The sequence below is a fragment of the Neltuma alba genome, unplaced genomic scaffold (genome assembly GCF_004799145.2).
Source record: "Neltuma alba isolate B1F8T4 unplaced genomic scaffold, ASM479914v2 tig00006747_pilon, whole genome shotgun sequence".
In the NCBI taxonomy this organism is placed as follows: domain Eukaryota; kingdom Viridiplantae; phylum Streptophyta; class Magnoliopsida; order Fabales; family Fabaceae; genus Neltuma; species Neltuma alba.
The window spans coordinates 267,113-273,089 of NW_021634571.1; the positions used below are offsets into that span (position 1 = coordinate 267,113).

At 35.3% G+C, this 5,977-nt stretch overlaps 1 pseudogene; it reads left to right on the forward strand.

Annotated features, from left to right (window-relative positions):
• The first annotated feature begins 648 nt into the window (after positions 1-648).
• On the forward strand, positions 649-1,193 carry LOC114751110 (probable receptor-like protein kinase At5g38990; annotated as a pseudogene).
• Positions 1,194-5,977: the final 4,784 nt, after the last annotated feature.

The window sequence follows — 5,977 nt, forward strand, 5'->3', positions numbered from 1 at the left end:
GTTTGATGAACACATTGAAAAAGCTGGAGACTTTTTCAAATCTTCATAAATGATGCTTTGGCGGAGCCTCTCGCCGATGTGATGATGTGGACTCAGAAATTATTACTTCCTATCCATAAGGACTGCGCGGTGTAGATGCTGGGTGACGGAAGGTTAAAGAAGCTGAATCATTCAATTAAGTTGCAGCCATACCCAATTGCAAGAAGTACTTACAGAGATGTTTTCTTGAATGGTATTGAAATTCTTAAAGTAAGTGACTTCGCAAACAGTCTCGCAGGTCCCAATCTCGATCAACCTCCTTCACTCTCACTACTTCCGAAGGCACCTAACAAGAACCTACAAAAAATGCAACTAACTTCCATAGTTGTGGGGTCATCTGTCGGCTTCATATTGTTATCTCTAATCATTTTGGTGACTTATTGTCTATTGGCTAGAGGTATAACCAATTAAGGAAATTCACGGCGGGGAGCGAAATCAGAATCGACGTCAAAAACACACAAATCCACATTGTTAGCATCCGATTTTTGTCGTTACTTCTCAATAAGCGAGGTAAGAGTAGCCACTAATAATTTCCATGATAGTTTAATTATAGGTGTCGGAGGGTTTGGCAATCTCTATAAAGGTCACATTGAGAACGGTTCAGTTCCTATGGCGATCAAACGGCTCAAACAAGGTTCACAGCAAGGGCTCAAAGAGTTTGAAACTGAGATTGAAATGCTTTCTCAACTTCGTCACCATCATTTGGTATCTCTCATTGGCTACTGCAACGATGACAATGAGATGATCCTTGTCTATGAGTTCATGGCTCATGGGACCTTTCGTGAGCATCTTTACGATTCTGAAAACCAACCACTTTCTTGGAATCTAAGGCTGGAGATTTGCCTAGGTGCTGCATGAGGACTACATTATCTCCATATAGGTGCAAAGCAAGCAATTATTCATCACGACGTCAAGTCGACAAACATCTTAATAAATGAGAATTAGATGGCCAAGATTTCAGACTTCAGACTGCTCAAAATGGGGCCTGGGGGTATTTCTAGATCTAATATTAACATAAGCACATTAGTTAAGGAAATATTGGTTATATAGATCCGGAATACTACACATTGCAAATCTTGACGAACAAGTCAGACGTGTTCTCATTTGAAGTTGTGTTGCTAGAGGGATTGTGTGGGAGGCCTCCTATTCTCTGAGCAGTGGACGGGGAGCGGCAAAACCTTGTAAAGTGGTTTCAAAGATTTGTTCATGAGGATGCCATATATGAAATGGTGGATCCATTCATCAGGGAAAGTATAACGCCAGAGTGCTTAAAGGCATACACTGAGATAAGATTGCATTGAAATTTGTAGCTAAAAATGGGAATGAACGGCCATCCATGGGTGATGTGATGTTGGGCCTGGGGGTATTTAGTGGACACAGTGAACGAAGTAGAAAAGAAAAAGCCTGGTGGGACTCTAAATGAGGACATTATTGTTGAAGAAGGATAAGTATTCAATGGGTGATGGACTCGCCAGTTTTAACTTTTTTGATAGTACCAGTTGAAGCTTTTAAATCAACCTACGTAGATATGAAACTTGTAAATAAGTACATATAATTTTGCGTTGACCACTTTGTCATTCATCAATTTTCAAGGAATTAATTGCATACACCATTATTATACACGAAAACTTCGCTTTCTTTCTGGGGTCCAATTTCTCTCTCCCCCCTAAAACATTCCAAAGTTTATTGCATATTCCAAGAAAGCTACAAAAGGAAAATGTTAAACACAGAAAATATTCAAATCAAACTAATGAATAGATTTGAAGAGCATATTTATCTTCATTTGGTAAGAAGATGTGCACACTCTATTATCACTAACATTGAAAAAATGGTTTTCTTTTTCCTCTCTTTTTGTTTCTACGGTCGCAAGTAAAAGAAGAGATTACTGTTCGAGAAGGCACAGTGTAAGGGAGGCGTGATGGGGCCGAAATTGAAGAGAAGAACAAGGAAAGGGCTCTGATCATCAGGAAAGCCACAAATGTGGAAGAAAGACAAGTTGGTTTCACGAGATGAGATGGATAAAGGAGGGAATCAAACAGCAGCAAGTTGACAAAGTAAAGCAGTGAAGATTCCTTCTTCAATTTGTTTTCTTCTGGGCTCGAGATCGATGAAATGAAGGTCACAGATCACGGTCCGCATGCATGCTCGTCCCCTCGAGGCTGGCATTTGGGCATGGGCCCATCCTTTTCTTTTCTTTTTTTAATTTTTAATTTTTATTTATTTGGATTAAGTGGGTGTTTGGGTAATGGCCCAAACCATGGTTTGGGGAAAAATATACATATTTTAAAAGTCAGTCTTAAAAAAAAAAAAAACCATTTGAATGATATTTATGAGACTGTGGATCCATTCATCTGGGAAAGTATATGTAAACAGTGCTTAGAGGCATACACAGAGTCTTTGATGGATTTGCTCCACGGTGCAGGGAAGACAAAGCTTGTGGGGACTCTAAATGAGGAGATTACTGTTGAAGAAGGACAATTATACAACTGGTGATCGGTAGGCATCATGCAAGTTGAAACCTGTAGATAAAATAATTAACTGTCAGTATTAACCGTGATCGTGAACGTGGTAAGAGTTCGACCTGCGGAACGAAGCAACTGGAGTGTAGTACTCCTCCGGTTCTTAATATTAGATTTAATTAATTAATTTGAATAGATTGAGGATGTTAGTTAAATTAGTTAATATGATATATTTTTTTAAAACATCATAAACATCTTCCTTAATTTCTTTCCTCCCTCTCTTACTTGATTATTATTGGAAAAATATTAATAGAGTTAATTTGGGAAAAAAATTGATAAACATGTGAAATATGTAACAACCCCCGTAATTTATGGTAAATAAATATTTTCAAAACGATAATTGCTTTAAAAAGCTAACCATGGTAGGAAGGACAAACCTAATCAAATAGAAATCTACCATAGTCAATAACAATCCAAATCTTTAACAGAGTAGTAGCTACTGTTCTAGAATAGTAAAGATAGTTAATCAAATCAGAAAGGATCAACATTTGATTTTTCATGTATATATCAAATCCATCAGCAATACTCTGGAATCTCAAATACAATTAAGACTAATTGTAAATGGGCTAGGGCATTTGAAGTCCACCAAAATAACTACCACTACTGCCCATTATCAATTGCAATCAAAATAACAATCACATATGTCCAAAAAGGGCTCTGCCCAATAGTACAAGTCTAGAATGCAACGGAAAGGCTATGATTATGTTAAGTATAACAAAAATGCCCTAAAGTTTGGCAATATACATCAGTCAAATCATGTATACTAAAACAGAGGCTATACAGAGTGGAAAGGAAAACTCAAGCCTCAGACACCTTCCCCTTGCGACCAACACCTGAACCTTCGCCTGAAAAATGTTAAATAACCACGGGGTGAGTCAAATTGACTCAGTAACCACAATTCCAATTCAACAAGTATTCAGGGAGTGATTACAAGATAGCTAAGTGGGCAAAGTACAATTTCAAATAACATATAAGTTAAACATTTTTACAGAAAACAATATATAATAATTCAAAAAGTAACTTGGATGCATAGAACTTCATCAACCATCCTTATAACCTCCTTGTAACCTCTGATAGAACCCATGGGTTATTCACACATAACAGGATTTGTCTCTTTTACAAGATTGTACCAAGCTCTCCAATAATGAGGTGTAACTCGGCCAAAAGTTACAGAGCTCATATCGGACCATGGGTTCCCTTTCCTTGGAATACGGAAAGGTGTCATGTCCCTTGGGCTGACCCTTGACCCGGCCAAAGGAAGGGTGATACCGAGGGCCCTAAGAATGTTAATGCCAACCACTAGGCGCCAAGTGGCGGCTATACCATGTGGTATAAATAATCAAACCTCCCACAATTACATTTCAGCACAACCAATATAGCACAATCCAACCATCCAATTCCACACAATTCAATATCCATAAAGTATTCTCAGATTCAATAATCAAACTCACTCAATGTCAACAAGATATTCATAAGATGAAATAATTCATGCCTACTTAACTAATAAATTTATCAAAACATAAATCTTGATATAGATATATAAATTACTTTTCATACAAAAACCACCATAACACATATTGATAACATTTATAATATCAACACATGCTTATAATCGCATCAACAAGCATACAAGGTAAATTAGAAAGTGGTTACCTCAAGTGCTTGACACAAGAACTAAAAGTAGGAGGATTCAAGACCCAAGAGCCCAAACCAAGCTCACTCTACAATAATAAATTGATAAACATATATTAATATAAAAAGACTAATTAATATAGCATTAAAATAGTTTATTAACTAAATCCCCATAATTGGCTTACCTAAAAAAATTTATCTTTAGGAAAAATAATAATTCATCTATTCTTCCAAGTGACAATTTCTAGTACTTCCCAACTCTATTTCTCTCATTCACATTATTAATAAAAATAATCCCTTTAAATTATCTAAAAATCTCCAAAAAGTGCTTATTTTAACTCTTAGAAAAATAACCATATATCAACTATGCCTTCAATCATTATTAAAATCTTATTCCCTTCTGCCATTAATCATTTCCCATTCATTAGAATCAATAACTTATAATATTTTCCTCAATTTCCTCCAAACACCCAACTTCCACTAGTTAAAGTCTCTTCAAGAATCATCAACATTACTATTTCAACAACAGTCCTCAAAGTTCAAGCATTGAATCCTCAATATAACCTCAAATGAACTCAACTAAGAGATAAATTTTGAAATTAATATCATCATTAACACAAATCACAATTTCCCAACCAAACCCTAACTTATATTGTCTCAAATCAATCATCCAACTAAAATCTAAGTCATAAGGCTTCTATTCTAACCACACAAGCTCCGTTAATATCCTAATACTAAATTAGAAACCTTAAAAATTAAAAATCTAACAAGCCCTAATAAACTTTATTTTCTGCCATACTTACAGAAATAAAAAGAAAAAGCTAAATACAAAATATAGGATGAAGATGACTTACCTAAATAACTTATATGTACCCAAGTAAAGCCTTTTTCTTTCTCACACCCTCAATCTCCCACTCACTCTCACTCACTGTTTCGGCGAACCAAAAGAACAGCGAAGACGAAGAGGAAAAGCAAGGCACTGGACGGAGGAGGAAGAAGGGAAAATGATTCAATTATGGGCGTCACGTGACCCCTTATTCAAACCCTTAGTGTTTTTTTTTTTTTAAAGGTGGGTCACGGCCCACCGGGGATTTAACTCCCCTCCCCAAAAACAAACAGTGGGTGGCCACATGCCACCCACTGATAAAATATATATATTTTTTATGTTATATTTATCTATATATTTTAAATATATATTAATTATTATTTAACTATTATTTATTAATTAGTAGTCTAACTCGTAATTAAGATTAATTTCAATGATAATTAATTAATCTCATTTTAATAAACTAAAATCTAAATATATATATTTTTGGATGTTACAAAATAAATCTTATATACAGGACTAACATTAATTCCGTAATTAGCTCCTATATTAAGGATAAGAAGAGTATGTGTGTGTGCGTAACATGGCATCAAGGGTTAAAAGATGGACGTTTACTTGGTTGAAGTGATGTTGCTTGAAGTATTGTAGGGGTGTTTGAAATCAGCAAAAAACATTTTTAAAAAATATTTTCACATAAATTGAGATAAAATTATTCTCACATACTTACTTTATATATTGTAAAATTATTTTTAAAATCATTGTTTGGTTTCTTTCCAAACTCACCACGCAGCGAATATATGCCAAACTATATATCTTTGGAGGTTTCACTATCTCCAAATCTATCACACTTCCAAGATAGTGGCAGAGCATTTGTTAGATGCAATGTATTGAGAAACGAGTGGCGATGAATATTTCAAATTTGAGATTATCCGAAGAAGAGAACGTAATACCCAGGGATGTC